Source organism: Pelobates fuscus, chromosome 2, assembly GCF_036172605.1.
Source record: "Pelobates fuscus isolate aPelFus1 chromosome 2, aPelFus1.pri, whole genome shotgun sequence".
Classification (NCBI taxonomy): domain Eukaryota; kingdom Metazoa; phylum Chordata; class Amphibia; order Anura; family Pelobatidae; genus Pelobates; species Pelobates fuscus.
In genome coordinates this window covers 287,043,804-287,071,339 of record NC_086318.1, presented here as the reverse complement: position 1 = coordinate 287,071,339, position 27,536 = coordinate 287,043,804, and the positions used below count along the sequence as shown (strand labels likewise).

The window sequence follows — 27,536 nt, the reverse complement described above, 5'->3', positions numbered from 1 at the left end:
AACTAGGAACCTCAGGTGCCGTAAGCTTTTGTTTATTTCTTTTTTGCATTATGATGTCATAATCAGACCACTTTTTTTCCTATCCAGAAGCGTCTTGTCTTTTGTCGCAACCAGAGTTTGATATTCTACCAACATTAGCGAGATCGCATTCTCTTAATTTCACTTACGGCCATACCAGTCTGAAAATGCCTGATCTCATCAGATCTCGGAAGCCATCCAGACTCGGGCCCGGTTAGTACTTGTATGGGAGACCAACTAGGAACCTCAGGTGCCGTAAGCTTTTGTTTATTTCTTTTTTGCATTATGATGTCATAATCAGACCACTTTTTTCCCTATCCAGAAGCGTCTTGTCTTTTGTCGCAACCAGAGTTTGATATTCTACCAACATTAGCGAGATCGCATTCTCTTAATTTCACTTACGGCCATACCAGTCTGAAAATGACTGATCTCGTCAGATCTCGGAAGTCATGCAGACTCGGGCCTGGTTAGTACTTGTATCGGAGACCAACTAGGAACCTCAGGTGCCGTAAGCTTTTGTTTATTTCTTTTTTGCATTATGATGTCATAATCAGACCACTTTTTTCCCTATCCAGAAGCGTCTTGTCTTTTGTCGCAACCAGAGTTTGATATTCTACCAACATTAGCAAGATCGCATTCTCTTAATTTCATTTACGGCCATACCAGTCTGAAAATGCCTGATCTCGTCAGATCTCGGAAGCCATCCAGACTCGGGCCTGGTTAGTACTTGTATGGGAGACCAACTAGGAACCTCAGGTGCCGTAAGCTTTTGTTTATTTCTTTTTTGCATTATGATGTCATAATCAGACCACTTTTTTCCCTATCCAGAAGCGTCTTGTCTTTTGTCGCAACCAGAGTTTGATATTCTACCAACATTAGCGAGATCGCATTCTCTTAGTTTCACTTACGGCCATACCAGTCTGAAAATGCCAGATCTCGGAAGCCATCCAGACTCGGGTCTGGTTAGTACTTGTATGGGAGACCAACTAGGAACCTCAGGTGCCGTAAGCTTTTGTTTATTTCTTTTTTGCATTATGATGTCATAATCAGACCACTTTTTTCCCAATCCAGAAGCGTCTTGTCTTTTGTCGCAACCAGAGTTTGATATTCTACCAACATTAGCGAGATCGCATTCTCTTAGTTTCACTTACGGCCATACCAGTCTGAAAATGCCTGATCTCGTCAGATCTCGGAAACCATCCAGACTCGGGCCTGGTTAGTACTTGTATGGGAGACCAACTAGGAACCTCAGTTGCCGTAAGCTTTGTTTATTTCTTTTTTGCATTATGATGTCATAATCAGACCACTTTTTTCCCTAACCAGAAGCGTCTTGTCTTTTGTCGCAACCAGAGTTTGATATTCTACCAACATTAGCGAGATCGCATTCTCTTAATTTCACTTACAGACATACCAGTCTGAAAATGCCTGATCTCGTCAGATCTCGGAAGCCATCCAGACTCGGGCCTGGTTAGTACTTGTATGGGAGACCAACTAGAAACCTCAGGTGCCGTAAGCTTTTGTTTATTTATTTTTTGCATTATGATGTCTGAATCAGACCACTTTTTTCCCTATCCAGAAGCGTCTTGTCTTTTGTCGCAACCAGAGTTTGATATTCTACCAACATTAGCAGATCGCATTCTCTTAACTTCACTTACGGCCATACCAGTCTGAAAATGCCTGATCTCGTCAGATCTCGGAAGCCATCCAGACTCGGGCCTGGTTAGTACTTGTATGGGAGACCAACTAGGAACCTCAGGTGCCGTAAGCTTTTGTTTATTTCTTTTTTGCATTATGATGTCATAATCAGACAACTTTTTTCCCTATCCAGAAGCTTCTTGTCTTTTGTCGCAACCAGAGTTTGATATTCTACCAACATTAGGGAGATCGCATTCTCTTAATTTCACTTACGGCCATACCAGTCTGAAAATGCCTGATCTCGTCAGATCTTGGAAGCCATCCAGACTCAGGCCTGGTTAGTACTTGTATGGGAGACCAACTAGGAACCTCAGGTGCCGTAAGCTTTTGTTTATTTCTTTTTTGCATTATGATGTCATAATCAGACCATTTTTTTCTCTATCCAGAAGCGTCTTGTCTTTTGTCGCAACCAGAGTTTGATATTCTACCAACATTAGCGAGATTGCATTCTCTTAATTTCACTTACAGCCATACCAGTCTGAAAATGCCTGATCTCATCAGATCTCGGAAGCCATCCAGACTCGGGCCTGGTTAGTACTTGTATGCGAGACCAACTAGGAACCTCAGGTGCCGTAAGCTTTTGTTTATTTCTTTTTTGCATTATGATGTCATAATCAGACCACTTTTTTCCCTATGGGAGACCAACTAGGAACCTCAGGTGCCGTAAGCTTTTGTTTATTTCTTTTTTGCATTATGATGTCATAATCAGACCACTTTTTTCCCTATCCAGAAGCGTCTTGTCTTTTGTCGCAACCAGAGTTTGATATTCTACCAACATTAGCGAGATCGCATTCTCTTAATTTCACTTACGGCCATACCAGTCTGAAAATGCCTGATCTCGTCAGATCTCAGAAGCCATCCAGACTCGGGCCTGGTTAGTACTTGTATGGGAGACCAACTAGGAACCTCAGGTGCCGTAAGCTTTTGTTTATTTCTTTTTTGCATTATGATGTCATAATCAGACCACTTTTTTCCCTATGGGAGACCAACTAGGAACCTCAGGTGCCATAAGCTTTTGTTTATTTCTTTTTTGCATTATGATGTCATAATCAGACCACTTTTTTCCCTATCCAGAAGCGTCTTGTCTTTTGTCGCAACCAGAGTTTGATATTCTACCAACATTAGTGAGATTGCATTCTCTTAATTTCCCTTACGGCCATACCAGTCTGAAAATGCCTGATCTCGTCAGATCTCGGAAGCCATCCAGACTCGGGCCTGGTTAGTACTTGTATGGGAGACCAACTAGGAACCTCAGGTGCCGTAAGCTTTTGTTTATTTCTTTTTTGCATTATGATGTCATAATCAGACCACTTTTTTCCCTATCCAGAAGCGTCTTGTCTTTTGTCGCAACCAGAGTTTGATATTCTACCAACATTAACGAGATCGCATTCTCTTAACTTCACTTACGGCCATACCAGTCTGAAAATGCCTGATCTCGTCAGATCTCGGAAGCCATCCAGATTTGGGCCTGCTTAGTACTTGTATGGGAGACCAACTAGGAACCTCAGGTGCCGTAAGCTTTTGTTTATTTCTTTTTTGCATTATGATGTCATAATCAGACCACTTTTTTCTCTATCCAGAAGCGTCTTGTCTTTTGTCGCAACCAGAGTTTGATATTCTACCAACATTAGCGAGATTGCATTCTCTTAATTTCACTTACAGCCATACCAGTCTGAAAATGCCTGATCTCATCAGATCTCGGAAGCCATCCAGACTCGGGCCTGGTTAGTACTTGTATGCGAGACCAACTAGGAACCTCAGGTGCCGTAAGCTTTTGTTTATTTCTTTTTTGCATTATGATGTCATAATCAGACCACTTTTTTCCCTATGGGAGACCAACTAGGAACCTCAGGTGCCGTAAGCTTTTGTTTATTTCTTTTTTGCATTATGATGTCATAATCAGACCACTTTTTTCCCTATCCAGAAGCGTCTTGTCTTTTGTCGCAACCAGAGTTTGATATTCTACCAACATTAGCGAGATCGCATTCTCTTAATTTCACTTACGGCCATACCAGTCTGAAAATGCCTGATCTCGTCAGATCTCAGAAGCCATCCAGACTCGGGCCTGGTTAGTACTTGTATGGGAGACCAACTAGGAACCTCAGGTGCCGTAAGCTTTTGTTTATTTCTTTTTTGCATTATGATGTCATAATCAGACCACTTTTTTCCCTATGGGAGACCAACTAGGAACCTCAGGTGCCATAAGCTTTTGTTTATTTCTTTTTTGCATTATGATGTCATAATCAGACCACTTTTTTCCCTATCCAGAAGCGTCTTGTCTTTTGTCGCAACCAGAGTTTGATATTCTACCAACATTAGTGAGATTGCATTCTCTTAATTTCCCTTACGGCCATACCAGTCTGAAAATGCCTGATCTCGTCAGATCTCGGAAGCCATCCAGACTCGGGCCTGGTTAGTACTTGTATGGGAGACCAACTAGGAACCTCAGGTGCCGTAAGCTTTTGTTTATTTCTTTTTTGCATTATGATGTCATAATCAGACCACTTTTTTCCCTATCCAGAAGCGTCTTGTCTTTTGTCGCAACCAGAGTTTGATATTCTACCAACATTAACGAGATCGCATTCTCTTAACTTCACTTACGGCCATACCAGTCTGAAAATGCCTGATCTCGTCAGATCTCGGAAGCCATCCAGATTTGGGCCTGCTTAGTACTTGTATGGGAGACCAACTAGGAACCTCAGGTGCCGTAAGCTTTTGTTTATTTCTTTTTTGCATTATGATGTCATAATCAGACCACTTTTTTCCCTATCCAGAAGCGTCTTGTCTTTTGTCGCAACCAGAGTTTGATATTCTACCAACATTAACGAGATCGCATTCTCTTAACTTCACTTACGGCCATACCAGTCTGAAAATGCCTGATCTCGTCAGATCTCGGAAGCCATCCAGATTTGTGCCTGGTTAGTACATGTATGGGAGACCAACTAGGAACCACAGGTGCCGTAAGCTTTTGTTTATTTCTTTTTTGCATTATGATGTCATAATCAGACCACTTTTTTCCCTATCCAGAAGCGTCTTGTCTTTTGTCGCAACCAGAGTTTGATATTCTACCAACATTAGCGAGATTGCATTCTCTTAATTTCACTTACGGCCATACCAGTCTGAAAATGCCTGATCTCGTCAGATCTCGGAAGCCATCCAGACTCGGGCCTGGTTAGTAATTGTATGGGAGACCAACTAGGAACCTCAGGTGCCGTAAGCTTTTGTTTATTTCTTTTTTGCATTATGATGTCATAATCAGACCACTTTTTTCCCTATCCAGAAGCGTCTTGTCTTTTGTCGCAACCAGAGTTTGATATTCTACCAACATTAACGAGATCGCATTCTCTTAACTTCACTTACGGCCATACCAGTCTGAAAATGCCTGATCTCGTCAGATCTCGGAAGCCATCCAGATTTGGGCCTGGTTAGTACTTGTATGGGAGACCAACTAGGAACCTCAGGTGCCGTAAGCTTTTGTTTATTTCTTTTTTGCATTATGATGTCATAATCAGACCACTTTTTTCCCTATCCAGAAGCGTCTTGTCTTTTGTCGCAACCAGAGTTTGATATTCTACCAACATTAGCGAGATCGCATTCTCTTAATTTCCCTTACGGCCATACCAGTCTGAAAATGCCTGATCTCGTCAGATCTCGGAAGCCATCCAGACTCGGGCTTGGTTAGTACTTGTATGGGAGACCAACTAGGAACCTCAGGTGCCGTAAGCTTTTGTTTATTTCTTTTTTGCATTATGATGTCATAATCAGACCACTTTTTTCCCTATCCAGAAGCGTCTTGTCTTTTGTCGCAACCAGAGTTTGATATTCTACCAACATTAGCAGATCGCATTCTCTTAACTTCACTTACGGCCATACCAGTCTGAAAATGCCTGATCTCGTCAGATCTCGGAAGCCATCCAGACTCGGGCCTGGTTAGTACTTGTATGGGAGACCAACTAGGAACCTCAGGTGCCGTAAGCTTTTGTTTATTTCTTTTTTGCATTATGATGTCATAATCAGACCACTTTTTTCCCTATCCAGAAGCGTCTTGTCTTTTGTCGCAACCAGAGTTTGATATTATACCAACATTAGCGAGATCGCATTCTCTTAAATTTACTTACGGCCATACCAGTCTGAAAATGCCTGATCTCGTCAGATCTCGGAAGCCATGCAGGCTCGGGCCTGGTTAGTACTTGGATGGGAGACCAACTAGGAACCTCAGGTGCCGTAAGCTTTTGTTTATTTCTTTTTTGCATTATGATGTCATAATCAGACCACTTTTTTCCCTATCCAGAAGCGTCTTGTCTTTTGTCGCAACCAGAGTTTGATATTCTACCAACATTAACGAGATCGCATTCACTTAACTTCACTTACGGCCATACCAGTCTGACAATGCCTGATCTCGTCAGATCTCGGAAGCCATCCAGATTTGGGCCTGGTTAGTACTTGTATGGGAGACCAACTAGGAACCTCAGGTGCCGTAAGCTTTTGTTTATTTCTTTTTTGCATTATTATGTCATAATCAGACCACTTTTTTCCCTATCCAGAAGCGTCTTGTCTTTTGTCGCAACCAGAGTTTGATATTCTACCAACATTAGCGAGATTGCATTCTCTTAATTTCACTTACGGCCATACCAGTCTGAAAATGCCTGAACTCGTCAGATCTCGGAAGCCATCCAGACTCGGGTCTGGTTAGTACTTGTATGGGAGACCAACTAGGAACCTCAGGTGCCGTAAGCTTTTGTTTATTTCTTTTTTGCATTATTATGTCATAATCAGACCACTTTTTTCCCTATCCAGAAGCGTCTTGTCTTTTGTCGCAACCAGAGTTTGATATCCTACCAACATTAGCGAGATTGCATTCTCTTAATTTCACTTACGGCCATACCAGTCTGAAAATGCCTGAACTCGTCAGATCTCGGAAGCCATCCAGACTCGGGCCTGGTTAGTACTTGTATGGGAGACCAACTAGGAACCTCAGGTGCCATAAGCTTTTGTTTATTTCTTTTTTGCATTATGATGTCATAATCAGACCACTTTTTTCCCTATCCAGAAGCGTCTTGTCTTTTGTCGCAACCAGAGTTTGATATTCTACCAACATTAACGAGATCGCATTCTCTTAACTTCACTTACGGCCATACCAGTCTGAAAATGCCTGATCTCGTCAGATCTCGGAAGCCATCCAGATTTGGGCCTGGTTAGTACTTGTATGGGAGACCAACTAGGAACCTCAGGTGCCGTAAGCTTTTGTTTATTTCTTTTTTGCATTATGATGTCATAATCAGACCACTTTTTTCCCTATGGGAGACCAACTAGGAACCTCAGGTGCCGTAAGCTTTTGTTTATTTATTTTTTGCATTATGATGTCATAATCAGACCACTTTTTTCCCTATCCAGAAGCGTCTTGTCTTTTGTCGCAACCAGAGTTTGATATTCTACCAACATTAGCGAGATCGCATTCGCTTAATTTCACTTACGGCCATACCAGTCTGAAAATGCCTGATCTTGTCAGATCTCGGAAGCCATCCAGACTCGGGCCTGGTTAGTACTTGTATGGGAGACCAACTAGGAACCTCAGGTGCCGTAAGCTTTTGTTTATTTCTTTTTTGCATTATGATGTCATAATCAGACCACTTTTTTCCCTATCCAGAAGCGTCTTGTCTTTTGTCGCAACCAGAGTTTGATATTATACCAACATTAGCGAGATCGCATTCTCTTAAATTCACTTACGGCCATACCAGTCTGAAAATGCCTGATCTCGTCAGATCTCGGAAGCCATCCAGGCTCGGGCCTGGTTAGTACTTGTATGGGAGACCAACTAGGAAGCTCAGGTGCCGTAAGCTTTTGTTTATTTCTTTTTTGCATTATGATGTCATAATCAGACCACTTTTTTCCCTATCCAGAAGCGTCTTGTCTTTTGTCGCAACCAGAGTTTGATATTCTACCAACATTAACGAGATCGCATTCTCTTAACTTCACTTACGGCCATACCAGTCTGAAAATGCCTGATCTTGTCAGATCTCGGAAGCCATCCAGATTTGGGCCTGGTTAGTACTTGTATGGGAGACCAACTAGGAACCTCAGGTGCCGTAAGCTTTTGTTTATTTCTTTTTTGCATTATTATGTCATAATCAGACCACTTTTTTCCCTATCCAGAAGCGTCTTGTCTTTTGTCGCAACCAGAGTTTGATATTCTACCAACATTAGCGAGATTGCATTCTCTTAATTTCACTTACGGCCATACCAGTCTGAAAATGCCTGAACTCGTCAGATCTCGGAAGCCATCCAGACTCGGGCCTGGTTAGTACTTGTATGGGAGACCAACTAGGAACCTCAGGTGCTGTAAGCTTTTGTTTATTTCTTTTTTGCATTATGATGTCATAATCAGACCACTTTTTTCCCTATCCAGAAGCGTCTTGTCTTTTGTCGCAACCAGAGTTTGATATTCTACCAACATTAGCGAGATCGCATTCGCTTGATTTCACTTACGGCCATACCAGTCTGAAAATGCCTGATCTCATCAGATCTCGGAAGCCATCCAGACTCGGGCCTGGTTAGTACTTGTATGGGAGACCAACTAGGAACCTCAGGTGCCGTAAGCTTTTGTTTATTTCTTTTTTGCATTATGATGTCATAATCAGACCACTTTTTTCCCTGTCCAGAAGCGTCTTGTCTTTTGTCGCAACCAGAGTTTGATATTCTACCAACATTAGCGAGATCGCATTCTCTTAATTTCACGTACGGCCATACCAGTCTGAAAATGCCAGATCTCGGAAGCCATGCAGACTCGGGCCTGGTTAGTACTTGTATGGGAGACCAACTAGGAACCTCAGGTGCCGTAAGCTTTTGTTTATTTTTTTTTTTTGCATTATGATGTCATAATCAGACCACTTTTTTCCCTATCCAGAAGCGTCTTGTCTTTTGTCGCAACCAGAGTTTGATATTCTACCAACATTAGCGAGATCGCATTCTCTTAATTTCACTTACGGCCATACCAGTCTGAAAATGCCTGATCTCGTCAGATCTCGGAAGCCATCCAGACTCGGGCCTGGTTAATACTTGTATGGGAGACCAACTAGGAACCTCAGGTGCCGTAAGCTTTTGTTTATTTCTTTTTTGCATTATGATGTCATAATCAGACCACTTTTTTCCCTATCCAGAAGCATCTTGTCTTTTGTCGCAACCAGAGTTTGATATTCTACCAACATTAACGAGATCGCATTCTCTTAATTTCACTTATGGCCATACCAGTCTGAAAATGCCTGATCTCGTCAGATCTCGGAAGCCATCCAGACTTGGGCCTGGTTAGTACTTGTATGGGAGACCAACTAGGAACCTCAGGTGACGTAAGCTTTTGTTTATTTCTTTTTTGCATTATGATGTCATAATCAGACCACTTTTTTCCCTATGGGAGATCAACTAGGAACCTCAGGTGCCGTAAGCTTTTGTTTATTTCTTTTTTGCATTATGATGTCATAATCAGACCACTTTTTTCCCTATCCAGAAGCGTCTTGTCTTTTGTCGCAACCAGAGTTTGATATTATACCAACATTAGCGAGATCGCATTCTCTTAAATTCACTTACGGCCATACCAGTCTGAAAATGCCTGATCTCGTCAGATCTCGGAAGCCATCCAGGCTCGGGCCTGGTTAGTACTTGTATGGGAGACCAACTAGGAAGCTCAGGTGCCGTAAGCTTTTGTTTATTTCTTTTTTGCATTATGATGTCATAATCAGACCACTTTTTTCCCTATCCAGAAGCGTCTTGTCTTTTGTCGCAACCAGAGTTTGATATTCTACCAACATTAACGAGATCGCATTCTCTTAACTTCACTTACGGCCATACCAGTCTGAAAATGCCTGATCTTGTCAGATCTCGGAAGCCATCCAGATTTGGGCCTGGTTAGTACTTGTATGGGAGACCAACTAGGAACCTCAGGTGCCGTAAGCTTTTGTTTATTTCTTTTTTGCATTATTATGTCATAATCAGACCACTTTTTTCCCTATCCAGAAGCGTCTTGTCTTTTGTCGCAACCAGAGTTTGATATTCTACCAACATTAGCGAGATTGCATTCTCTTAATTTCACTTACGGCCATACCAGTCTGAAAATGCCTGAACTCGTCAGATCTCGGAAGCCATCCAGACTCGGGCCTGGTTAGTAGTTGTATGGGAGACCAACTAGGAACCTCAGGTGCTGTAAGCTTTTGTTTATTTCTTTTTTGCATTATGATGTCATAATCAGACCACTTTTTTCCCTATCCAGAAGCGTCTTGTCTTTTGTCGCAACCAGAGTTTGATATTCTACCAACATTAGCGAGATCGCATTCGCTTGATTTCACTTACGGCCATACCAGTCTGAAAATGCCTGATCTCATCAGATCTCGGAAGCCATCCAGACTCGGGCCTGGTTAGTACTTGTATGGGAGACCAACTAGGAACCTCAGGTGCCGTAAGCTTTTGTTTATTTCTTTTTTGCATTATGATGTCATAATCAGACCACTTTTTTCCCTGTCCAGAAGCGTCTTGTCTTTTGTCGCAACCAGAGTTTGATATTCTACCAACATTAGCGAGATCGCATTCTCTTAATTTCACGTACGGCCATACCAGTCTGAAAATGCCTGATCTCATCAGATCTCGGAAGCCATGCAGACTCGGGCCTGGTTAGTACTTGTATGGGAGACCAACTAGGAACCTCAGGTGCCGTAAGCTTTTGTTTATTTTTTTTTTTTGCATTATGATGTCATAATCAGACCACTTTTTTCCCTATCCAGAAGCGTCTTGTCTTTTGTCGCAACCAGAGTTTGATATTCTACCAACATTAGCGAGATCGCATTCTCTTAATTTCACTTACGGCCATACCAGTCTGAAAATGCCTGATCTCGTCAGATCTCGGAAGCCATCCAGACTCGGGCCTGGTTAATACTTGTATGGGAGACCAACTAGGAACCTCAGGTGCCGTAAGCTTTTGTTTATTTCTTTTTTGCATTATGATGTCATAATCAGACCACTTTTTTCCCTATCCAGAAGCATCTTGTCTTTTGTCGCAACCAGAGTTTGATATTCTACCAACATTAACGAGATCGCATTCTCTTAATTTCACTTATGGCCATACCAGTCTGAAAATGCCTGATCTCGTCAGATCTCGGAAGCCATCCAGACTTGGGCCTGGTTAGTACTTGTATGGGAGACCAACTAGGAACCTCAGGTGACGTAAGCTTTTGTTTATTTCTTTTTTGCATTATGATGTCATAATCAGACCACTTTTTTCCCTATGGGAGATCAACTAGGAACCTCAGGTGCCATAAGCTTTTGTTTATTTCTTTTTTGCATTATGATGTCATAATCAGACCACTTTTTTCCCTATCCAGAAGCGTCTTGTCTTTTGTCGCAACCAGAGTTTGATATTCTACCAACATTAGCGAGATCGCATTCTCTTAATTTCACTTACGGCCATACCAGTCTGAAAATGCCTGATCTCGTCAGATCTCGGAAGCCATCCAGACTTGGGCCTGGTTAGTACTTGTATGGGAGACCAACTAGGAACCTCAGGTGCCGTAAGCTTTTGTTTATTTCTTTTTTGCATTATGATGTCATAATCAGACCACTTTTTTCCCTATGGGAGACCAACTAGGAACCTCAGGTGCCGTAAGCTTTTGTTTATTTCTTTTTTGCATTATGATGTCATAATCAGACCACTTTTTTCCCTATCCAGAAGCATCTTGTCTTTTGTCGCAACCAGAGTTTGATATTCTACCAACATTAGCGAGATCGCATTCTCTTAATTTCACTTACGGCCATACCAGTCTGAAAATGCCTGATCTCGTCAAATCTCGGAAGCCATCCAGACTCGGGCCTGTTTAGTACTTGTATGGGAGACCAACTAGGAACCTCAGGTGCCGTAAGCTTTTGTTTATTTCTTTTTTGCATTATGATGTCATAATCAGACCACTTTTTTCCCTATCCAGAAGCGTCTTGTCTTTTGTCGCAACCAGAGTTTGATATTCTACCAACATTAGCGAGATCGCATTCTCTTAATTTCACTTACGGCCATACCAGTCTGAAAATGCTTAATCTCGTCAGATCTCGGAAGCCATCCAGACTCGGGTCTGGTTAGTACTTGTATGGGAGACCAACTAGGAACCTCAGGTGCCGTAAGCTTTTGTTTATTTCTTTTTTGCATTATGATGTCATAATCAGACCACTTTTTTCCCTATCCAGAAGCGTCTTGTCTTTTGTCGCAAACAGAGTTTGATATTCTAACAACATTAGCGAGATCGCATTCTCTTAATTTCACTTACGGCCATGCCAGTATGAAAATGTCAGATCTCGGAAGCCATCCAGACTCGGGCCTGGTTAGTTCTTGTATGGGAGACCAACTAGGAACCTCAGGTGCCGTAAGCTTTTGTTTATTTATTTTTTGCATTATGATGTCATAATCAGACCACTTTTTTCCCTATCCAGAAGCGTCTTGTCTTTTGTCGCAACCAGAGTTTGATATTCTACCAACATTAGCGAGATCGCATTCTCTTAATTTCACTTATGGCCATACCAGTCTGAAAATGCCTGATCTCATCAGATCTCGGAAGTCATCCAGACTCGGGCCTGGTTAGTACTTGTATGGGAGACCAACTAGGAACCTCAGGTGCTGTAAGCTTTTGTTTATTTCTTTTTTGCATTATGATGTCATAATCAGACCACTTTTTTCCCTATCCAGAAACATCTGGTCTTTTGTCGCAACCAGAGTTTGATATTCTACCAACATTAACGAGATCGCATTCTCTTAATTTCACTTACGGCCATACCAGTCTGAAAATGCCTGATCTCGTCAGATCTCGGAAGCCATCCAGACTTGGGCCTGGTTAGTACTTGCATGGGAGACCAACTAGGAACCTCAGGTGCCGTAAGCTTTTGTTTATTTCTTTTTTGCATTATGATGTCATAATCAGACCACTTTTTTCCCTATGGGAGACCAACTAGGAACCTCAGGTGCCGTAAGCTTTTGTTTATTTCTTTTTTGCATTATGATGTCATAATCAGACCACTTTTTTCCCTATCCAGAAGCGTCTTGTCTTTTGTCGCAACCAGAGTTTGATATTCTACCAACATTAGCGAGATCGCATTCTCTTAATTTCACTTACGGCCATATCAGTCTGAAAATGCCTGATCTTGTCAGATCTCGGAAGCCATCCAGACTCGGGTCTGGTTAGTACTTGTATGGGAGACCAACTAGGAACCTCAGGTGCCGTAAGCTTTTGTTTATTTCTTTTTTTGCATTATGATGTCATAATCAGACCACTTTTTTCCCTATGCAGAAGCGTCTTGTCTTTTGTCGCAACCAGAGTTTTATATTCTACCAACATTAGCGAGATCGCATTCTCTTAATTTCACTTACAGCCATACCAGTCTGAAAATGCCTGATCTCGTCAGATCTCGGAAGCTATCCAGACTCGGGCCTGGTTAGTACTTGTATGGGAGACCAACAAGGAACCTCAGGTGCCCTAAGCTTTTGTTTATTTCTTTTTTGCATTATGATGTCATAATCAGACCACTTTTTTCCCTATCCAGAAGCATCTTGTCTTTTGTCGCAACCAGAGTTTGATATTCTACCAACATTAACGAGATCGCATTCTCTTAATTTCACTTACGGCCATACCAGTCTGAAAATGCCTGATCTCGTCAGATCTCGGAAGCCATCCAGACTTGGGCCTGGTTAGTACTTGTATGGGAGACCAACTAGGAACCTCAGGTGCCGTAAGCTTTCGTTTATTTATTTTTTGCATTATGATGTCATAATCAGACCACTTTTTTCCCTATGGGAGACCAACTAGGAACCTCAGGTGCCGTAAGCTTTTGTTTATTTCTTTTTTGCATTATGATGTCATAATCAGACCACTTTTTTCCCTATCCAGAAGCGTCTTGTCTTTTGTCGCAACCAGAGTTTGATATTCTACCAACATTAGCGAGATCGCATTCTCTTAATTTCACTTACGGCCATACCAGTCTGAAAATGCCTGATCTCGTCAGATCTCGGAAGCCATCCAGACTCGGGCCTGGTTAGTACTTGTATGGGAGACCAACTAGGAACCTCAGGTGCTGTAAGCTTTTGTTTATTTCTTTTTTGCATTATGATGTCATAATCAGACCACTTTTTTCCCTATGGGAGACCAACTAGGAACCTCAGGTGCCGTAAGCTTTTGTTTATTTCTTTTTTGCACTATGATGTCATAATCAGACCACTTTTTTCCCTATCCAGAAGCGTCTTGTCTTTTGTCGCAACCAGAGTTTGATATTCTACCAACATAAGCGAGATCGCATTCTCTTAATTTCACTTACGGCCATACCAGTCTGAAAATGCCTGATCTCGTCAGATCTCGGAAGCCGTCCAGACTCGGGTCTGGTTAGTACTTGTATGGGAGACCAACTAGGAACCTCAGGTGCCGTAAGCTTTTGTTTATTTCTTTTTTGCATTATGATGTCATAATCAGACCACTTTTTTCCCTATCCAGAAGCGTCTTGTCTTTTGTCGCAACCAGAGTTTGATATTCTACCAACATTAGCGAGATCGCATTCTCTTAATTTCACTTATGGCCATACCAGTCTGAAAATGCCTGATCTCATCAGATCTCGGAAGTCATCCAGACTCGGGCCTGGTTAGTACTTGTATGGGAGACCAACTAGGAACCTCAGGTGCTGTAGGCTTTTGTTTATTTCTTTTTTGCATTATGATGTCATAATCAGACCACTTTTTTCCCTATCCAGAAGCGTCTTGTCTTTTGTCGCAAACAGAGTTTGATATTCTAACAACATTAGCGAGATCGCATTCTCTTAATTTCACTTACGGCCATGCCAGTATGAAAATGTCAGATCTCGGAAGCCATCCAGACTCGGGCCTGGTTAGTTCTTGTATGGGAGACCAACTAGGAACCTCAGGTGCCGTAAGCTTTTGTTTATTTATTTTTTGCATTATGATGTCATAATCAGACCACTTTTTTCCCTATCCAGAAGCGTCTTGTCTTTTGTCGCAACCAGAGTTTGATATTCTACCAACATTAGCGAGATCGCATTCTCTTAATTTCACTTATGGCCATACCAGTCTGAAAATGCCTGATCTCGTCAAATCTCGGAAGCCATCCAGACTCGGGCCTGTTTAGTACTTGTATGGGAGACCAACTAGGAACCTCAGGTGCCGTAAGCTTTTGTTTATTTCTTTTTTGCATTATGATGTCATAATCAGACCACTTTTTTCCCTATCCAGAAGCGTCTTGTCTTTTGTCGCAACCAGAGTTTGATATTCTACCAACATTAGCGAGATCGCATTCTCTTAATTTCACTTACGGCCATACCAGTCTGAAAATGCTTAATCTCGTCAGATCTCGGAAGCCATCCAGACTCGGGTCTGGTTAGTACTTGTATGGGAGACCAACTAGGAACCTCAGGTGCCGTAAGCTTTTGTTTATTTCTTTTTTGCATTATGATGTCATAATCAGACCACTTTTTTCCCTATCCAGAAGCGTCTTGTCTTTTGTCGCAAACAGAGTTTGATATTCTAACAACATTAGCGAGATCGCATTCTCTTAATTTCACTTACGGCCATGCCAGTATGAAAATGTCAGATCTCGGAAGCCATCCAGACTCGGGCCTGGTTAGTTCTTGTATGGGAGACCAACTAGGAACCTCAGGTGCCGTAAGCTTTTGTTTATTTATTTTTTGCATTATGATGTCATAATCAGACCACTTTTTTCCCTATCCAGAAGCGTCTTGTCTTTTGTCGCAACCAGAGTTTGATATTCTACCAACATTAGCGAGATCGCATTCTCTTAATTTCACTTATGGCCATACCAGTCTGAAAATGCCTGATCTCATCAGATCTCGGAAGTCATCCAGACTCGGGCCTGGTTAGTACTTGTATGGGAGACCAACTAGGAACCTCAGGTGCTGTAAGCTTTTGTTTATTTCTTTTTTGCATTATGATGTCATAATCAGACCACTTTTTTCCCTATCCAGAAACATCTGGTCTTTTGTCGCAACCAGAGTTTGATATTCTACCAACATTAACGAGATCGCATTCTCTTAATTTCACTTACGGCCATACCAGTCTGAAAATGCCTGATCTCGTCAGATCTCGGAAGCCATCCAGACTTGGGCCTGGTTAGTACTTGCATGGGAGACCAACTAGGAACCTCAGGTGCCGTAAGCTTTTGTTTATTTCTTTTTTGCATTATGATGTCATAATCAGACCACTTTTTTCCCTATGGGAGACCAACTAGGAACCTCAGGTGCCGTAAGCTTTTGTTTATTTCTTTTTTGCATTATGATGTCATAATCAGACCACTTTTTTCCCTATCCAGAAGCGTCTTGTCTTTTGTCGCAACCAGAGTTTGATATTCTACCAACATTAGCGAGATCGCATTCTCTTAATTTCACTTACGGCCATATCAGTCTGAAAATGCCTGATCTTGTCAGATCTCGGAAGCCATCCAGACTCGGGTCTGGTTAGTACTTGTATGGGAGACCAACTAGGAACCTCAGGTGCCGTAAGCTTTTGTTTATTTCTTTTTTTGCATTATGATGTCATAATCAGACCACTTTTTTCCCTATGCAGAAGCGTCTTGTCTTTTGTCGCAACCAGAGTTTGATATTCTACCAACATTAGCGAGATCGCATTCTCTTAATTTCACTTACAGCCATACCAGTCTGAAAATGCCTGATCTCGTCAGATCTCGGAAGCTATCCAGACTCGGGCCTGGTTAGTACTTGTATGGGAGACCAACAAGGAACCTCAGGTGCCCTAAGCTTTTGTTTATTTCTTTTTTGCATTATGATGTCATAATCAGACCACTTTTTTCCCTATCCAGAAGCATCTTGTCTTTTGTCGCAACCAGAGTTTGATATTCTACCAACATTAACGAGATCGCATTCTCTTAATTTCACTTACGGCCATACCAGTCTGAAAATGCCTGATCTCGTCAGATCTCGGAAGCCATCCAGACTTGGGCCTGGTTAGTACTTGTATGGGAGACCAACTAGGAACCTCAGGTGCCGTAAGCTTTCGTTTATTTATTTTTTGCATTATGATGTCATAATCAGACCACTTTTTTCCCTATGGGAGACCAACTAGGAACCTCAGGTGCCGTAAGCTTTTGTTTATTTCTTTTTTGCATTATGATGTCATAATCAGACCACTTTTTTCCCTATCCAGAAGCGTCTTGTCTTTTGTCGCAACCAGAGTTTGATATTCTACCAACATTAGCGAGATCGCATTCTCTTAATTTCAGTTACGGCAATACCAGTCTGAAAATGCCTGATCTCTTCAGATCTCTGAAGCCATCCAGACTCGGGCCTGGTTAGTACTTGTATGGGAGACCAACTAGGAACCTCAGGTGCCGTAAGCTTTTGTTTATTTCTTTTTTGCACTATGATGTCATAATCAGACCACTTTTTTCCCTATCCAGAAGCGTCTTGTCTTTTGTCGCAACCAGAGTTTGATATTCTACCAACATAAGCGAGATCGCATTCTCTTAATTTCACTTACGGCCATACCAGTCTGAAAATGCCTGATCTCGTCAGATCTCGGAAGCCATCCAGACTCGGGTCTGGTTAGTACTTGTATGGGAGACCAACTAGGAACCTCAGGTGCCGTAAGCTTTTGTTTATTTCTTTTTTGCATTATGATGTCATAATCAGACCACTTTTTTCCCTATCCAGAAGCGTCTTGTCTTTTGTCGCAACCAGAGTTTGATATTCTACCAACATTAGCGAGATCGCATTCTCTTAATTTCACTTATGGCCATACCAGTCTGAAAATGCCTGATCTCATCAGATCTCGGAAGTCATCCAGACTCGGGCCTGGTTAGTACTTGTATGGGAGACCAACTAGGAACCTCAGGTGCTGTAAGCTTTTGTTTATTTCTTTTTTGCATTATGATGTCATAATCAGATCACTTTTTTCCCTATCCAGAAGCGTCTTGTCTTTTGTCGCAAACAGAGTTTGATATTCTAACAACATTAGCGAGATCGCATTCTCTTAATTTCACTTACGGCCATGCCAGTATGAAAATGTCAGATCTCGGAAGCCATCCAGACTCGGGCCTGGTTAGTTCTTGTATGGGAGACCAACTAGGAACCTCAGGTGCCGTAAGCTTTTGTTTATTTATTTTTTGCATTATGATGTCATAATCAGACCACTTTTTTCCCTATCCAGAAGCGTCTTGTCTTTTGTCGCAACCAGAGTTTGATATTCTACCAACATTAGCGAGATCGCATTCTCTTAATTTCACTTATGGCCATACCAGTCTGAAAATGCCTGATCTCATCAGATATCGGAAGTCATCCAGACTCGGGCCTGGTTAGTACTTGTATGGGAGACCAACTAGGAACCTCAGGTGCTGTAAGCTTTTGTTTATTTCTTTTTTGCATTATGATGTCATAATCAGACCACTTTTTTCCCTATCCAGAAACATCTGGTCTTTTGTCGCAACCAGAGTTTGATATTCTACCAACATTAACGAGATCGCATTCGCTTAATTTCACTTACGGCCATACCAGTCTGAAAATGCCTGATCTCGTCAGATCTCGGAAGCCATCCAGACTTGGGCCTGGTTAGTACTTGCATGGGAGACCAACTAGGAACCTCAGGTGCCGTAAGCTTTTGTTTATTTCTTTTTTGCATTATGATGTCATAATCAGACCACTTTTTTCCCTATGGGAGACCAACTAGGAACCTCAGGTGCCGTAAGCTTTTGTTTATTTCTTTTTTGCATTATGATGTCATAATCAGACCACTTTTTTCCCTATCCAGAAGCGTCTTGTCTTTTGTCGCAACCAGAGTTTGATATTCTACCAACATTAGCGAGATCGCATTCTCTTAATTTCACTTACGGCCATATCAGTCTGAAAATGCCTGATCTTGTCAGATCTCGGAAGCCATCCAGACTCGGGTCTGGTTAGTACTTGTATGGGAGGCCAACTAGGAACCTCAGGTGCCGTAAGCTTTTGTTTATTTCTTTTTTTGCATTATGATGTCATAATCAGACCACTTTTTTCCCTATGCAGAAGCGTCTTGTCTTTTGTCGCAACCAGAGTTTGATATTCTACCAACATTAGCGAGATCGCATTCTCTTAATTTCACTTACAGCCATACCAGTCTGAAAATGCCTGATCTCGTCAGATCTCGGAAGCTATCCAGACTCGGGCCTGGTTAGTACTTGTATGGGAGACCAACAAGGAACCTCAGGTGCCCTAAGCTTTTGTTTATTTCTTTTTTGCATTATGATGTCATAATCAGACCACTTTTTTCCCTATCCAGAAGCATCTTGTCTTTTGTCGCAACCAGAGTTTGATATTCTACCAACATTAACGAGATCGCATTCTCTTAATTTCACTTACGGCCATACCAGTCTGAAAATGCCTGATCTCGTCAGATCTCGGAAGCCATCCAGACTTGGGCCTGGTTAGTACTTGTATGGGAGACCAACTAGGAACCTCAGGTGCCGTAAGCTTTCGTTTATTTATTTTTTGCATTATGATGTCATAATCAGACCACTTTTTTCCCTATGGGAGACCAACTAGGAACCTCAGGTGCCGTAAGCTTTTGTTTATTTCTTTTTTGCATTATGATGTCATAATCAGACCACTTTTTTCCCTATCCAGAAGCGTCTTGTCTTTTGTCGCAACCAGAGTTTGATATTCTACCAACATTAGCGAGATCGCATTCTCTTAATTTCACTTACGGCCATACCAGTCTGAAAATGCCTGATCTCGTCAGATCTCGGAAGCCATCCAGACTCGGGCCTGGTTAGTACTTGTATGGGAGACCAACTAGGAACCTCAGGTGCTGTAAGCTTTTGTTTATTTCTTTTTTGCATTATGATGTCATAATCAGACCACTTTTTTCCCTATGGGAGACCAACTAGGAACCTCAGGTGCCGTAAGCTTTTGTTTATTTCTTTTTTGCATTATGATGTCATAATCAGACCACTTTTTTCCCTATCCAGAAGCGTCTTGTCTTTTGTCGCAACCAGAGTTTGATATTCTACCAACATTAGCGAGATCGCATTCTCTTAATTTCAGTTACGGCAATACCAGTCTGAAAATGCCTGATCTCTTCAGATCTCGGAAGCCATCCAGACTCGGGCCTGGTTAGTACTTGTATGGGAGACCAACTAGGAACCTCAGGTGCCGTAAGCTTTTGTTTATTTCTTTTTTGCACTATGATGTCATAATCAGACCACTTTTTTCCCTATCCAGAAGCGTCTTGTCTTTTGTCGCAACCAGAGTTTGATATTCTACCAACATAAGCGAGATCGCATTCTCTTAATTTCACTTACGGCCATACCAGTCTGAAAATGCCTGATCTCGTCAGATCTCGGAAGCCATCCAGACTCGGGTCTGGTTAGTACTTGTATGGGAGACCAACTAGGAACCTCAGGTGCCGTAAGCTTTTGTTTATTTCTTTTTTGCATTATGATGTCATAATCAGACCACTTTTTTCCCTATCCAGAAGCGTCTTGTCTTTTGTCGCAACCAGAGTTTGATATTCTACCAACATTAGCGAGATCGCATTCTCTTAATTTCACTTATGGCCATACCAGTCTGAAAATGCCTGATCTCATCAGATCTCGGAAGTCATCCAGACTCGGGCCTGGTTAGTACTTGTATGGGAGACCAACTAGGAACCTCAGGTGCTGTAAGCTTTTGTTTATTTCTTTTTTGCATTATGATGTCATAATCAGACCACTTTTTTCCCTATCCAGAAGCGTCTTGTCTTTTGTCGCAAACAGAGTTTGATATTCTAACAACATTAGCGAGATCGCATTCTCTTAATTTCACTTACGGCCATGCCAGTATGAAAATGTCAGATCTCGGAAGCCATCCAGACTCGGGCCTGGTTAGTTCTTGTATGGGAGACCAACTAGGAACCTCAGGTGCCGTAAGCTTTTGTTTATTTATTTTTTGCATTATGATGTCATAATCAGACCACTTTTTTCCCTATCCAGAAGCGTCTTGTCTTTTGTCGCAACCAGAGTTTGATATTCTACCAACATTAGCGAGATCGCATTCTCTTAATTTCACTTATGGCCATACCAGTCTGAAAATGCCTGATCTCATCAGATATCGGAAGTCATCCAGACTCGGGCCTGGTTAGTACTTGTATGGGAGACCAACTAGGAACCTCAGGTGCTGTAAGCTTTTGTTTATTTCTTTTTTGCATTATGATGTCATAATCAGACCACTTTTTTCCCTATCCAGAAACATCTGGTCTTTTGTCGCAACCAGAGTTTGATATTCTACCAACATTAACGAGATCGCATTCTCTTAATTTCACTTACGGCCATACCAGTCTGAAAATGCCTGATCTCGTCAGATCTCGGAAGCCATCCAGACTTGGGCCTGGTTAGTACTTGCATGGGAGACCAACTAGGAACCTCAGGTGCCGTAAGCTTTTGTTTATTTCTTTTTTGCATTATGATGTCATAATCAGACCACTTTTTTCCCTATGGGAGACCAACTAGGAACCTCAGGTGCCGTAAGCTTTTGTTTATTTCTTTTTTGCATTATGATGTCATAATCAGACCACTTTTTTCCCTATCCAGAAGCGTCTTGTCTTTTGTCGCAACCAGAGTTTGATATTCTACCAACATTAGCGAGATCGCATTCTCTTAATTTCACTTACGGCCATATCAGTCTGAAAATGCCTGATCTTGTCAGATCTCGGAAGCCATCCAGACTCGGGTCTGGTTAGTACTTGTATGGGAGGCCAACTAGGAACCTCAGGTGCCGTAAGCTTTTGTTTATTTCTTTTTTTGCATTATGATGTCATAATCAGACCACTTTTTTCCCTATGCAGAAGCGTCTTGTCTTTTGTCGCAACCAGAGTTTGATATTCTACCAACATTAGCGAGATCGCATTCTCTTAATTTCACTTACAGCCATACCAGTCTGAAAATGCCTGATCTCGTCAGATCTCGGAAGCTATCCAGACTCGGGCCTGGTTAGTACTTGTATGGGAGACCAACTAGGAACCTCAGGTGCCCTAAGCTTTTGTTTATTTCTTTTTTGCATTATGATGTCATAATCAGACCACTTTTTTCCCTATCCAGAAGCATCTTGTCTTTTGTCGCAACCAGAGTTTGATATTCTACCAACATTAACGAGATCGCATTCTCTTAATTTCACTTACGGCCATACCAGTCTGAAAATGCCTGATCTCGTCAGATCTCGGAAGCCATCCAGACTTGGGCCTGGTTAGTACTTGTATGGGAGACCAACTAGGAACCTCAGGTGCCGTAAGCTTTCGTTTATTTCTTTTTTGCATTATGATGTCATAATCAGACCACTTTTTTCCCTATGGGAGACCAACTAGGAACCTCAGGTGCCGTAAGCTTTTGTTTATTTCTTTTTTGCATTATGATGTCATAATCAGACCACTTTTTTCCCTATCCAGAAGCGTCTTGTCTTTTGTCGCAACCAGAGTTTGATATTCTACCAACATTAGCGAGATCGCATTCTCTTAATTTCACTTACGGCCATACCAGTCTGAAAATGCCTGATCTCGTCAGATCTCGTAAGCCATCCAGACTCGGGCCTGGTTAGTACTTGTATGGGAGACCAACTAGGAACCTCAGGTGCTGTAAGCTTTTGTTTATTTCTTTTTTGCATTATGATGTCATAATCAGACCACTTTTTTCCCTATGGGAGACCAACTAGGAACCTCAGGTGCCGTAAGCTTTTGTTTATTTCTTTTTTGCATTATGATGTCATAATCAGACCACTTTTTTCCCTATCCAGAAGCGTCTTGTCTTTTGTCGCAACCAGAGTTTGATATTCTACCAACATTAGCGAGATCGCATTCTCTTAATTTCAGTTACGGCAATACCAGTCTGAAAATGCCTGATCTCGTCAGATCTTGGAAGCCATCCAGACTCGGTCTGGTTAGTACTTGTATGGGAGACCAACTAGGAACCTCAGGTGCCGTAAGCTTTTGTTTATTTCTTTTTTGCACTATGATGTCATAATCAGACCACTTTTTTCCCTATCCAGAAGCGTCTTGTCTTTTGTCGCAACCAGAGTTTGATATTCTACCAACATTAGCGAGATCGCATTCTCTTAATTTCACTTACGGCCATACAAGTCTGAAAATGCCTGATCTCGTCAGATCTCGGAAACCATCCATACTCGGGCCTCGTTAGTACTTGTATGGGAGACCAACTAGGAACCTCAGGTGCCGTAAGCTTTTGTTTATTTCTTTTTTGCATTATGATGTCATAATCAGACCACTTTTTTCCCTATGGGAGACCAACTAGGAACCTCAGGTGCCGTAAGCTTTTGTTTATTTCTTTTTTGCATTATGATGTCATAATCAGACCACTTTTTTCCCTATCCAGAAGCGTCTTGTCTTTTGTCGCAACCAGAGTTTGATATTCTACCAACATTAGCGAGATCGCATTCTCTTAATTTCACTTACGGCCATACCAGTCTGAAAATGCCTGATCTTGTCAGATCTCGGAAGCCATCCAGACTTGGGCCTGGTTAGTACTTGTATGGGAGACCAACTAGGAACCTCAGGTGCCGTAAGCTTTTGTTTATTTCTTTTTTGCATTATGATGTCATAATCAGACCACTTTTTTCCCTATCCAGAAGCGTCTTGTCTTTTGTCGCAACCAGAGTTTGATATTCTACCAACATTAGCGAGATCGCATTCTCGTAATTTCACTTACGGCCATACCAGTCTGAAAATGCCTGATCTCGTCAGATCTCAGAAGCCATCCAGACTCGGGCCTGGTTAGTACTTGTATGGGAGACAAACTAGGAACCTCAGGTGCCGTAAGCTTTTGTTTATTTCTTTTTTGCATTATGATGTCATAATCAGACCACTTTTTTCCCTATCCAGAAGCGTCTTGTCTTTTGTCGCAACCAGAGTTTGATATTCTACCAACATTAACGAGATCGCATTCTCTTAATTTCACTTACGGCCATACCAGTCTGAAAATGCCTGATCTCGTCAGATCTCGGAAGCCATCCAGACTTGGGCCTGGTTAGTACTTGCATGGGAGACCAACTAGGAACCTCAGGTGCCGTAAGCTTTTGTTTATTTCTTTTTTGCATTATGATGTCATAATCAGACCACTTTTTTCCCTATGGGAGACCAACTAGGAACCTCAGGTGCCGTAAGCTTTTGTTTATTTCTTTTTTGCATTATGATGTCATAATCAGACCACTTTTTTCCCTATCCAGAAGCGTCTTGTCTTTTGTCGCAACCAGAGTTTGATATTCTACCAACATTAGCGAGATCGCATTCTCTTAATTTCACTTACGGCCATATCAGTCTGAAAATGCCTGATCTTGTCAGATCTCGGAAGCCATCCAGACTCGGGTCTGGTTAGTACTTGTATGGGAGACCAACTAGGAACCTCAGGTGCCGTAAGCTTTTGTTTATTTCTTTTTTTGCATTATGATGTCATAATCAGACCACTTTTTTCCCTATGCAGAAGCGTCTTGTCTTTTGTCGCAACCAGAGTTTGATATTCTACCAACATTAGCGAGATCGCATTCTCTTAATTTCACTTACAGCCATACCAGTCTGAAAATGCCTGATCTCGTCAGATCTCGGAAGCTATCCAGACTCGGGCCTGGTTAGTACTTGTATGGGAGACCAACTAGGAACCTCAGGTGCCCTAAGCTTTTGTTTATTTCTTTTTTGCACTATGATGTCATAATCAGACCACTTTTTTCCCTATCCAGAAGCGTCTTGTCTTTTGTCGCAACCAGAGTTTGATATTCTACCAACATTAGCGAGATCGCATTCTCTTAATTTCACTTACGGCCATACAAGTCTGAAAATGCCTGATCTCGTCAGATCTCGGAAACCATCCATACTCGGGCCTCGTTAGTACTTGTATGGGAGACCAACTAGGAACCTCAGGTGCCGTAAGCTTTTGTTTATTTCTTTTTTGCATTATGATGTCATAATCAGACCACTTTTTTCCCTATGGGAGACCAACTAGGAACCTCAGGTGCCGTAAGCTTTTGTTTATTTCTTTTTTGCATTATGATGTCATAATCAGACCACTTTTTTCCCTATCCAGAAGCGTCTTGTCTTTTGTCGCAACCAGAGTTTGATATTCTACCAACATTAGCGAGATCGCATTCTCTTAATTTCACTTACGGCCATACCAGTCTGAAAATGCCTGATCTTGTCAGATCTCGGAAGCCATCCAGACTTGGGCCTGGTTAGTACTTGTATGGGAGACCAACTAGGAACCTCAGGTGCCGTAAGCTTTTGTTTATTTCTTTTTTGCATTATGATGTCATAATCAGACCACTTTTTTCCCTATCCAGAAGCGTCTTGTCTTTTGTCGCAACCAGAGTTTGATATTCTACCAACATTAGCGAGATCGCATTCTCGTAATTTCACTTACGGCCATACCAGTCTGAAAATGCCTGATCTCGTCAGATCTCAGAAGCCATCCAGACTCGGGCCTGGTTAGTACTTGTATGGGAGACAAACTAGGAACCTCAGGTGCCGTAAGCTTTTGTTTATTTCTTTTTTGCATTATGATGTCATAATCAGACCACTTTTTTCCCTATCCAGAAGCGTCTTGTCTTTTGTCGCAACCAGAGTTTGATATTCTACCAACATTAGCGAGATCGCATTCTCTTAATTTCACTTACGGCCATACCAGTCTGAAAATGCCTGATCTCGTCAGATCTCGGAAGCCATCCAGACTTGGGCCTGGTTAGTACTTGTATGGGAGACCAACTAGGAACCTCAGGTGCCGTAAGCTTTTGTTTATTTCTTTTTTGCATTATGATGTCATAATCAGACCACTTTTTTCCCTATCCAGAAGCGTCTTGTCTTTTGTCGCAACCAGAGTTTGATATTCTACCAACATTAGCGAGATCGCATTCTTGTAATTTCACTTACGGCCATACCAGTCTGAAAATGCATGATCTCGTCAGATCTCGGAAGCCATCCAGACTCGGGCCTGGTTCGTACTTGTATGGGAGACAAACTAGGAACCTCAGGTGCCGTAAGCTTTTGTTTATTTATTTTTTGCATTATGATGTCATAATCAGACCACTTTTTTCCCTATCCAGAAGCGTCTTGTCTTTTGTCGCAACCAGAGTTTGATATTCTACCAACATTAGCGAGATCGCATTCTCTTAATTTCACTTACGGCCATACCAGTCTGAAAATGCCTGATCTCATCAGATCTCGGAATCCATCCAGACTCGGGCCTGGTTAGTACTTGTATGGGAGACCAACTAGGAACCTCAGGTGCCGTAAGCTTTTGTTTATTTCTTTTTTGCATTATGATGTCATAATCGGACCACTTTTTTCCCTATCCAGAAGCGTCTTGTCTTTTGTCGCAACCAGAGTTTGATATTCTACCAACATTAGCGAGATCGCATTCTCTTAATTTCACTTACGGCCATACCAGTCTGAAAATGCCTGATCTCGTCAGATCTCGGAAGCCATCCAGACTCGGGTCTGGTTAGTACTTGTATGGGAGACCAACTAGGAACCTCAGGTGCCCTAAGCTTTTGTTTATTTCTTTTTTGCATTATGATGTCATAATCAGACCACTTTTTTCCCTATCCAGAAGCGTCTTGTCTTTTGTCGCAACCAGAATTTGATATTCTACCAACATTAGCGAGATCGCATTCTCTTAATTTCACTTACGGCCATACCAGTCTGAAAATGCCTGATCTCGTCAGATCTCGGAAGCCATCCAGACTCGGGCCTGGTTAGTACTTGTATGGGAGACCAACTAGGAACCTCAGGTGCCGTAAGCTTTTGTTTATTTCTTTTTTGCATTATGATGTCATAATCAGACCACTTTTTTCCCTATCCAGAAGTATCTTGTCTTTTGTCGCAACCAGAGTTTGATATTCTACCAACATTAACGAGATCGCATTCTCTTAATTTCACTTACGGCCATACCAGTCTGAAAATGTCAGATCTCGGAAGCCATCCAGACTTGGGCTTGGTTAGTACTTGTATGGGAGACCAACTAGGAACCTCAGGTGCCGTAAGCTTATGTTTATTTCTTTTTTGCATTATGATGTCATAATCAGACCACTTTTTTCCCTATCCAGAAGCGTCTTGTCTTTTGTCGCAACCAGAGTTTGATATTCTACCAACATTAGCGAGATCGCATTCTCTTAATTTCACTTACGGCCATACCAGTCTGAAAATGCCTGATCTTGTCAGATCTCGGAAGCCATCCAGACTCGGCCCTGTTTAGTACTTGTATGGGAGACCAACTAGGAACCTCAGGTGCCGTAAGCTTATGTTTATTTCTTTTTTGCATTATGATGTCATAATCAGACCACTTTTTTCCCTATCCAGAAGCGTCTTGTCTTTTGTCGCAACCAGAGTTTGATATTCTACCAACATTAGCGAGATCGCATTCTCTTAATTTCACTTACGGCCATACCAGTCTGAAAATGCCTGATCTTGTCAGATCTCGGAAGCCATCCAGACTCGGCCCTGTTTAGTACTTGTATGGGAGACCAACTAGGAACCTCAGGTGCCGTAAGCTTTTGTTTATTTCTTTTTTGCATTATGATGTCATAATCAGACCACTTTTTTCCCTATGGGAGACCAACTAGGAACCTCAGGTGCCGTAAGCTTTTGTTTATTTCTTTTTTGCATTATGATGTCATAATCAGACCACTTTTTTCCCTATCCAGAAGCGTCTTGTCTTTTGTCGCAACCAGAGTTTGATATTCTACCAACATTAGCGAGATCGCATTCTCTTAATTTCATTTACGGCCATACCAGTCTGTAAATGCCTGATCTTGTCAGATCTCGGAAGCCATCA

The 27,536-nt window shown here is 41.9% G+C and overlaps 91 pseudogenes; all 91 read left to right on the top strand.

Annotated features, from left to right (window-relative positions):
• Positions 1–161: 161 nt before the first annotated feature.
• LOC134588837 (5S ribosomal RNA) lies at positions 162–280 on the top strand (annotated as a pseudogene).
• Positions 281–414: 134 nt separating this feature from the next.
• LOC134597630 (5S ribosomal RNA) lies at positions 415–533 on the top strand (annotated as a pseudogene).
• Positions 534–667: 134 nt separating this feature from the next.
• On the top strand, positions 668–786 carry LOC134594825 (5S ribosomal RNA; annotated as a pseudogene).
• Positions 787–1,163: 377 nt separating this feature from the next.
• LOC134597168 (5S ribosomal RNA) lies at positions 1,164–1,282 on the top strand (annotated as a pseudogene).
• Positions 1,283–1,415: 133 nt separating this feature from the next.
• On the top strand, positions 1,416–1,534 carry LOC134588912 (5S ribosomal RNA; annotated as a pseudogene).
• Positions 1,535–1,667: 133 nt separating this feature from the next.
• On the top strand, positions 1,668–1,786 carry LOC134592547 (5S ribosomal RNA; annotated as a pseudogene).
• A 134-nt stretch (positions 1,787–1,920) lies between these two features.
• Positions 1,921–2,039, top strand: LOC134598325 (5S ribosomal RNA; annotated as a pseudogene).
• A 134-nt stretch (positions 2,040–2,173) lies between these two features.
• On the top strand, positions 2,174–2,292 carry LOC134588266 (5S ribosomal RNA; annotated as a pseudogene).
• Positions 2,293–2,517: 225 nt separating this feature from the next.
• Positions 2,518–2,636, top strand: LOC134594704 (5S ribosomal RNA; annotated as a pseudogene).
• Positions 2,637–2,861: 225 nt separating this feature from the next.
• On the top strand, positions 2,862–2,980 carry LOC134594621 (5S ribosomal RNA; annotated as a pseudogene).
• Positions 2,981–3,114: 134 nt separating this feature from the next.
• Positions 3,115–3,233, top strand: LOC134595860 (5S ribosomal RNA; annotated as a pseudogene).
• Positions 3,234–3,367: 134 nt separating this feature from the next.
• Positions 3,368–3,486, top strand: LOC134588265 (5S ribosomal RNA; annotated as a pseudogene).
• A 225-nt stretch (positions 3,487–3,711) lies between these two features.
• Positions 3,712–3,830, top strand: LOC134594693 (5S ribosomal RNA; annotated as a pseudogene).
• Positions 3,831–4,055: 225 nt separating this feature from the next.
• On the top strand, positions 4,056–4,174 carry LOC134594620 (5S ribosomal RNA; annotated as a pseudogene).
• Positions 4,175–4,308: 134 nt separating this feature from the next.
• Positions 4,309–4,427, top strand: LOC134595859 (5S ribosomal RNA; annotated as a pseudogene).
• A 134-nt stretch (positions 4,428–4,561) lies between these two features.
• LOC134588844 (5S ribosomal RNA) lies at positions 4,562–4,680 on the top strand (annotated as a pseudogene).
• A 134-nt stretch (positions 4,681–4,814) lies between these two features.
• On the top strand, positions 4,815–4,933 carry LOC134596999 (5S ribosomal RNA; annotated as a pseudogene).
• Positions 4,934–5,067: 134 nt separating this feature from the next.
• Positions 5,068–5,186, top strand: LOC134595036 (5S ribosomal RNA; annotated as a pseudogene).
• A 134-nt stretch (positions 5,187–5,320) lies between these two features.
• On the top strand, positions 5,321–5,439 carry LOC134595988 (5S ribosomal RNA; annotated as a pseudogene).
• A 133-nt stretch (positions 5,440–5,572) lies between these two features.
• Positions 5,573–5,691, top strand: LOC134592535 (5S ribosomal RNA; annotated as a pseudogene).
• Positions 5,692–5,825: 134 nt separating this feature from the next.
• On the top strand, positions 5,826–5,944 carry LOC134595497 (5S ribosomal RNA; annotated as a pseudogene).
• Positions 5,945–6,078: 134 nt separating this feature from the next.
• LOC134596249 (5S ribosomal RNA) lies at positions 6,079–6,197 on the top strand (annotated as a pseudogene).
• Positions 6,198–6,331: 134 nt separating this feature from the next.
• On the top strand, positions 6,332–6,450 carry LOC134597645 (5S ribosomal RNA; annotated as a pseudogene).
• Positions 6,451–6,584: 134 nt separating this feature from the next.
• Positions 6,585–6,703, top strand: LOC134597946 (5S ribosomal RNA; annotated as a pseudogene).
• Positions 6,704–6,837: 134 nt separating this feature from the next.
• LOC134595035 (5S ribosomal RNA) lies at positions 6,838–6,956 on the top strand (annotated as a pseudogene).
• Positions 6,957–7,181: 225 nt separating this feature from the next.
• Positions 7,182–7,300, top strand: LOC134596438 (5S ribosomal RNA; annotated as a pseudogene).
• Positions 7,301–7,434: 134 nt separating this feature from the next.
• Positions 7,435–7,553, top strand: LOC134594242 (5S ribosomal RNA; annotated as a pseudogene).
• Positions 7,554–7,687: 134 nt separating this feature from the next.
• On the top strand, positions 7,688–7,806 carry LOC134597409 (5S ribosomal RNA; annotated as a pseudogene).
• Positions 7,807–7,940: 134 nt separating this feature from the next.
• LOC134596248 (5S ribosomal RNA) lies at positions 7,941–8,059 on the top strand (annotated as a pseudogene).
• Positions 8,060–8,193: 134 nt separating this feature from the next.
• On the top strand, positions 8,194–8,312 carry LOC134596187 (5S ribosomal RNA; annotated as a pseudogene).
• Positions 8,313–8,691: 379 nt separating this feature from the next.
• Positions 8,692–8,810, top strand: LOC134596383 (5S ribosomal RNA; annotated as a pseudogene).
• A 134-nt stretch (positions 8,811–8,944) lies between these two features.
• LOC134597012 (5S ribosomal RNA) lies at positions 8,945–9,063 on the top strand (annotated as a pseudogene).
• A 225-nt stretch (positions 9,064–9,288) lies between these two features.
• Positions 9,289–9,407, top strand: LOC134594241 (5S ribosomal RNA; annotated as a pseudogene).
• Positions 9,408–9,541: 134 nt separating this feature from the next.
• LOC134597408 (5S ribosomal RNA) lies at positions 9,542–9,660 on the top strand (annotated as a pseudogene).
• A 134-nt stretch (positions 9,661–9,794) lies between these two features.
• LOC134597979 (5S ribosomal RNA) lies at positions 9,795–9,913 on the top strand (annotated as a pseudogene).
• Positions 9,914–10,047: 134 nt separating this feature from the next.
• On the top strand, positions 10,048–10,166 carry LOC134596175 (5S ribosomal RNA; annotated as a pseudogene).
• A 134-nt stretch (positions 10,167–10,300) lies between these two features.
• Positions 10,301–10,419, top strand: LOC134588196 (5S ribosomal RNA; annotated as a pseudogene).
• Positions 10,420–10,555: 136 nt separating this feature from the next.
• Positions 10,556–10,674, top strand: LOC134596381 (5S ribosomal RNA; annotated as a pseudogene).
• A 134-nt stretch (positions 10,675–10,808) lies between these two features.
• Positions 10,809–10,927, top strand: LOC134597011 (5S ribosomal RNA; annotated as a pseudogene).
• A 225-nt stretch (positions 10,928–11,152) lies between these two features.
• On the top strand, positions 11,153–11,271 carry LOC134597941 (5S ribosomal RNA; annotated as a pseudogene).
• A 225-nt stretch (positions 11,272–11,496) lies between these two features.
• On the top strand, positions 11,497–11,615 carry LOC134597416 (5S ribosomal RNA; annotated as a pseudogene).
• Positions 11,616–11,749: 134 nt separating this feature from the next.
• Positions 11,750–11,868, top strand: LOC134588548 (5S ribosomal RNA; annotated as a pseudogene).
• A 377-nt stretch (positions 11,869–12,245) lies between these two features.
• On the top strand, positions 12,246–12,364 carry LOC134589378 (5S ribosomal RNA; annotated as a pseudogene).
• A 134-nt stretch (positions 12,365–12,498) lies between these two features.
• On the top strand, positions 12,499–12,617 carry LOC134588090 (5S ribosomal RNA; annotated as a pseudogene).
• A 225-nt stretch (positions 12,618–12,842) lies between these two features.
• On the top strand, positions 12,843–12,961 carry LOC134588406 (5S ribosomal RNA; annotated as a pseudogene).
• Positions 12,962–13,096: 135 nt separating this feature from the next.
• On the top strand, positions 13,097–13,215 carry LOC134588472 (5S ribosomal RNA; annotated as a pseudogene).
• Positions 13,216–13,349: 134 nt separating this feature from the next.
• On the top strand, positions 13,350–13,468 carry LOC134597929 (5S ribosomal RNA; annotated as a pseudogene).
• Positions 13,469–13,693: 225 nt separating this feature from the next.
• LOC134594387 (5S ribosomal RNA) lies at positions 13,694–13,812 on the top strand (annotated as a pseudogene).
• A 225-nt stretch (positions 13,813–14,037) lies between these two features.
• LOC134587734 (5S ribosomal RNA) lies at positions 14,038–14,156 on the top strand (annotated as a pseudogene).
• A 134-nt stretch (positions 14,157–14,290) lies between these two features.
• LOC134594714 (5S ribosomal RNA) lies at positions 14,291–14,409 on the top strand (annotated as a pseudogene).
• Positions 14,410–14,786: 377 nt separating this feature from the next.
• LOC134598142 (5S ribosomal RNA) lies at positions 14,787–14,905 on the top strand (annotated as a pseudogene).
• Positions 14,906–15,039: 134 nt separating this feature from the next.
• On the top strand, positions 15,040–15,158 carry LOC134588546 (5S ribosomal RNA; annotated as a pseudogene).
• Positions 15,159–15,535: 377 nt separating this feature from the next.
• Positions 15,536–15,654, top strand: LOC134589366 (5S ribosomal RNA; annotated as a pseudogene).
• A 134-nt stretch (positions 15,655–15,788) lies between these two features.
• LOC134588078 (5S ribosomal RNA) lies at positions 15,789–15,907 on the top strand (annotated as a pseudogene).
• A 225-nt stretch (positions 15,908–16,132) lies between these two features.
• LOC134588405 (5S ribosomal RNA) lies at positions 16,133–16,251 on the top strand (annotated as a pseudogene).
• Positions 16,252–16,386: 135 nt separating this feature from the next.
• LOC134588471 (5S ribosomal RNA) lies at positions 16,387–16,505 on the top strand (annotated as a pseudogene).
• A 134-nt stretch (positions 16,506–16,639) lies between these two features.
• Positions 16,640–16,758, top strand: LOC134597917 (5S ribosomal RNA; annotated as a pseudogene).
• Positions 16,759–16,983: 225 nt separating this feature from the next.
• LOC134587955 (5S ribosomal RNA) lies at positions 16,984–17,102 on the top strand (annotated as a pseudogene).
• Positions 17,103–17,236: 134 nt separating this feature from the next.
• On the top strand, positions 17,237–17,355 carry LOC134595882 (5S ribosomal RNA; annotated as a pseudogene).
• Positions 17,356–17,489: 134 nt separating this feature from the next.
• LOC134589353 (5S ribosomal RNA) lies at positions 17,490–17,608 on the top strand (annotated as a pseudogene).
• A 377-nt stretch (positions 17,609–17,985) lies between these two features.
• LOC134596359 (5S ribosomal RNA) lies at positions 17,986–18,104 on the top strand (annotated as a pseudogene).
• A 134-nt stretch (positions 18,105–18,238) lies between these two features.
• Positions 18,239–18,357, top strand: LOC134588066 (5S ribosomal RNA; annotated as a pseudogene).
• Positions 18,358–18,582: 225 nt separating this feature from the next.
• Positions 18,583–18,701, top strand: LOC134588904 (5S ribosomal RNA; annotated as a pseudogene).
• A 135-nt stretch (positions 18,702–18,836) lies between these two features.
• On the top strand, positions 18,837–18,955 carry LOC134588470 (5S ribosomal RNA; annotated as a pseudogene).
• A 134-nt stretch (positions 18,956–19,089) lies between these two features.
• Positions 19,090–19,208, top strand: LOC134597905 (5S ribosomal RNA; annotated as a pseudogene).
• Positions 19,209–19,433: 225 nt separating this feature from the next.
• On the top strand, positions 19,434–19,552 carry LOC134594386 (5S ribosomal RNA; annotated as a pseudogene).
• A 225-nt stretch (positions 19,553–19,777) lies between these two features.
• LOC134598195 (5S ribosomal RNA) lies at positions 19,778–19,896 on the top strand (annotated as a pseudogene).
• A 134-nt stretch (positions 19,897–20,030) lies between these two features.
• LOC134595881 (5S ribosomal RNA) lies at positions 20,031–20,149 on the top strand (annotated as a pseudogene).
• Positions 20,150–20,283: 134 nt separating this feature from the next.
• On the top strand, positions 20,284–20,402 carry LOC134589342 (5S ribosomal RNA; annotated as a pseudogene).
• A 377-nt stretch (positions 20,403–20,779) lies between these two features.
• On the top strand, positions 20,780–20,898 carry LOC134596358 (5S ribosomal RNA; annotated as a pseudogene).
• A 134-nt stretch (positions 20,899–21,032) lies between these two features.
• Positions 21,033–21,151, top strand: LOC134588055 (5S ribosomal RNA; annotated as a pseudogene).
• Positions 21,152–21,376: 225 nt separating this feature from the next.
• Positions 21,377–21,495, top strand: LOC134588903 (5S ribosomal RNA; annotated as a pseudogene).
• Positions 21,496–21,630: 135 nt separating this feature from the next.
• Positions 21,631–21,749, top strand: LOC134587730 (5S ribosomal RNA; annotated as a pseudogene).
• A 134-nt stretch (positions 21,750–21,883) lies between these two features.
• On the top strand, positions 21,884–22,002 carry LOC134597893 (5S ribosomal RNA; annotated as a pseudogene).
• A 225-nt stretch (positions 22,003–22,227) lies between these two features.
• LOC134597278 (5S ribosomal RNA) lies at positions 22,228–22,346 on the top strand (annotated as a pseudogene).
• Positions 22,347–22,823: 477 nt separating this feature from the next.
• On the top strand, positions 22,824–22,942 carry LOC134589247 (5S ribosomal RNA; annotated as a pseudogene).
• A 225-nt stretch (positions 22,943–23,167) lies between these two features.
• LOC134595670 (5S ribosomal RNA) lies at positions 23,168–23,286 on the top strand (annotated as a pseudogene).
• A 134-nt stretch (positions 23,287–23,420) lies between these two features.
• LOC134596826 (5S ribosomal RNA) lies at positions 23,421–23,539 on the top strand (annotated as a pseudogene).
• A 134-nt stretch (positions 23,540–23,673) lies between these two features.
• LOC134588043 (5S ribosomal RNA) lies at positions 23,674–23,792 on the top strand (annotated as a pseudogene).
• Positions 23,793–24,017: 225 nt separating this feature from the next.
• LOC134588404 (5S ribosomal RNA) lies at positions 24,018–24,136 on the top strand (annotated as a pseudogene).
• A 135-nt stretch (positions 24,137–24,271) lies between these two features.
• Positions 24,272–24,390, top strand: LOC134587729 (5S ribosomal RNA; annotated as a pseudogene).
• A 134-nt stretch (positions 24,391–24,524) lies between these two features.
• On the top strand, positions 24,525–24,643 carry LOC134589246 (5S ribosomal RNA; annotated as a pseudogene).
• A 225-nt stretch (positions 24,644–24,868) lies between these two features.
• Positions 24,869–24,987, top strand: LOC134595669 (5S ribosomal RNA; annotated as a pseudogene).
• Positions 24,988–25,121: 134 nt separating this feature from the next.
• Positions 25,122–25,240, top strand: LOC134596825 (5S ribosomal RNA; annotated as a pseudogene).
• A 134-nt stretch (positions 25,241–25,374) lies between these two features.
• On the top strand, positions 25,375–25,493 carry LOC134597882 (5S ribosomal RNA; annotated as a pseudogene).
• A 134-nt stretch (positions 25,494–25,627) lies between these two features.
• Positions 25,628–25,746, top strand: LOC134589081 (5S ribosomal RNA; annotated as a pseudogene).
• Positions 25,747–25,880: 134 nt separating this feature from the next.
• Positions 25,881–25,999, top strand: LOC134594564 (5S ribosomal RNA; annotated as a pseudogene).
• Positions 26,000–26,133: 134 nt separating this feature from the next.
• LOC134588150 (5S ribosomal RNA) lies at positions 26,134–26,252 on the top strand (annotated as a pseudogene).
• A 134-nt stretch (positions 26,253–26,386) lies between these two features.
• On the top strand, positions 26,387–26,505 carry LOC134592524 (5S ribosomal RNA; annotated as a pseudogene).
• A 377-nt stretch (positions 26,506–26,882) lies between these two features.
• Positions 26,883–27,001, top strand: LOC134588167 (5S ribosomal RNA; annotated as a pseudogene).
• A 134-nt stretch (positions 27,002–27,135) lies between these two features.
• LOC134588166 (5S ribosomal RNA) lies at positions 27,136–27,254 on the top strand (annotated as a pseudogene).
• Positions 27,255–27,536: the final 282 nt, after the last annotated feature.